Below are 2,267 nucleotides of genomic sequence, written 5' to 3'. Positions count from 1 at the left end.
GTCCGGCACAGCCCTGTGTGCGGCCTTGGGCCCTGCTGCGGAGGAGGAGAGCTACCGGGCACTGCCCGGCTGTCAGGCGCCTGCAGAAGAGACGGGGCCTCGGGTGCCCTCAGCCCCGCAGCGGGGTCTCTCCTGCTGCGTAACGGTGGCGGTGCCCCCGGGCCGGGCCCTGGGTGGCTGCGAGCGGCAGGGCCCTGCAGCAAGCCCCTGCACGGAGCCCACTTGCCTCTCCCACTCCGTTAAGAAAGACGCGAGCCTGGTCGGCTCTGCAGACCTTGCAGATGTGAAAGGCTTCCTGGCACACGTCCTCATCTTTGTGTCAGCTGAAGCTGCAGATACTGCAGCCCCAAACAGCATCTAGCAGAAACGCTGGGGGGAAATGAGATTCTGGGAAGCACCAGAAACCACTTTTGAGAAAATTTCTCCCAGCACTGCTGCCAGATTGATGTTCCATCTTTAATTAAAAACTGCAATCCCCACGTTTCATCGTATAAAGGAGCGGAGTATGTTTACATTCATCAGGATTCAGTTAAAGAAAACACTCCTTTTGATAAGTGTTCACCCGGGGATTAGGAGCACTGTGTGCTCGGTCTACCCTACCATACAGTGAGGAGGATTACATTGCCCTGGAGTGTTTGCAGTTTGAAGGACATAAACAAACAGGGTGACAGAGATTACTTAAACTCTTGTTATTTTTCACTCTAAGAGAGCAAAGACAGAAAAGACAGATTACCTAAAATTCGAAAAAATGAAAGCTTAATGAAAATAAGAAGCGAAATGCCTGATGCGAAAATAGGGGCACCTTGTTGTCAACAGTTACAAGTGACTTTCAGCTTCTTTTAAGGCTTTCTTTTCACTTTCAGTTCATTGTAATAGTGATTGTTGAATAATGCTTAAACATTTGAGAACAGAATTTCAGGATGTACAATCTAGATAAGCTTGCTTAGAAGTAATGAGTGAAATTCATGACTTTTGAGTCTTAATTCATGGTTTTTAGGCAGCTGAGATGGAACACTGAAGAAACAGGCTGGAGCTCTGAAAAGAAGAGATGTAGGGGAAGGATACCTCTATTAGAGTATGTAGGTAATGGAGGATAAACAGCACACACTGTATACTTTTCTTTGAAAACCTCAACGAGGTTCTGTCCAGAGAGAGATGAGGATCTTACAGGGGAATCAAAGACAGCAAGCAAGGTGAGTGAAAGATGAACATGAGCCAGCAGTGTGGCCAGGTGGCCAAGAAAGCCAACGGCATCCTGGCTTGTATGGGAAATAGTGTGACCAGCAGAAGTAAGGAGGTGACAGTCCCCCTGTACTCTGTACTGGTGAGGCCACACCTGGAGTATTGTGTCCAGTTTTGGGCACCACAATACAAGAGAGGTATTGAGGTGCTGAAGCGAGCGCAGAGGAGGGCAACAAAGCTGGTGAAGGGCCTGGAGAACAAATCTTATGAGGAGTGATTGAAGGAGCTGGGACTGTTCAGTTTGAGGAAGAGAAGGCTGAGGGGAGACCTCATCACTCTACAGCTACCTGTAGCTATGGGTGATTAGTGACAGAACAAGAGGGAATGGCTTTAAACTGCAACAGAGGAGGTTCAGACTGGACATTAGGAAAAAAATTTTCACATAAAGAGTGGTCAGACAGTGGGATAGGCTGCCTAGGGAGGTGGTGGAGTCACCATCCCTGGATGTGTTTAAGGGTCATTTAGATGAGATGCTGGGGAATATGGTGTAGGGGAGAACTTTGTAGAGTAGGGCTGAGGGTTGGACTCGATGATCCAAGGGTCTTTTCCAACCTGAATGATTCTATGATTCCATGATTCTATGAAGGAATAGAGATTGTTAATCAAGAAAATAACAACAGGAAAAGGAAGAAAATACTTTGCTGTTAGCTTTTCCTGGGAAGCTATAATAATAGAAAAAACTGAAGTGCAGAGAAGAAGCATGGAGTATAAGCCAAGGCTGACCTTACAGTAGGAAAGAAGCAGTGAAATAAAGCAATGAAATTAAGAAATATCCCTCACAGCTGTTAGATGCAAAGATACCAGTTCTGAGTCAAGAAGACCATGATCCACAAATTACTGGAAATTAAATGGGTATGCAGAGGAAATACAATTAAGTATTAGTTTTCCTTTCATATTCTTTCCTATATATCCTGTAGTAGCCACTTTTCATGGGGGGTTATATACAAAATAGCTAGAACTACATGGAGTCTATAAGAAGACTTTCAGTACAGATATTAAAGAAGAACAGATTGTCTTTTGGGTTC

This window comes from Athene cunicularia, assembly GCF_003259725.1.
Source record: "Athene cunicularia isolate RWA chromosome 9 unlocalized genomic scaffold, athCun1 chr9_part1, whole genome shotgun sequence".
In the NCBI taxonomy this organism is placed as follows: domain Eukaryota; kingdom Metazoa; phylum Chordata; class Aves; order Strigiformes; family Strigidae; genus Athene; species Athene cunicularia.
The sequence above is the reverse complement of the archived record's forward strand: the minus strand, read 5'-3'. Positions refer to the sequence as shown.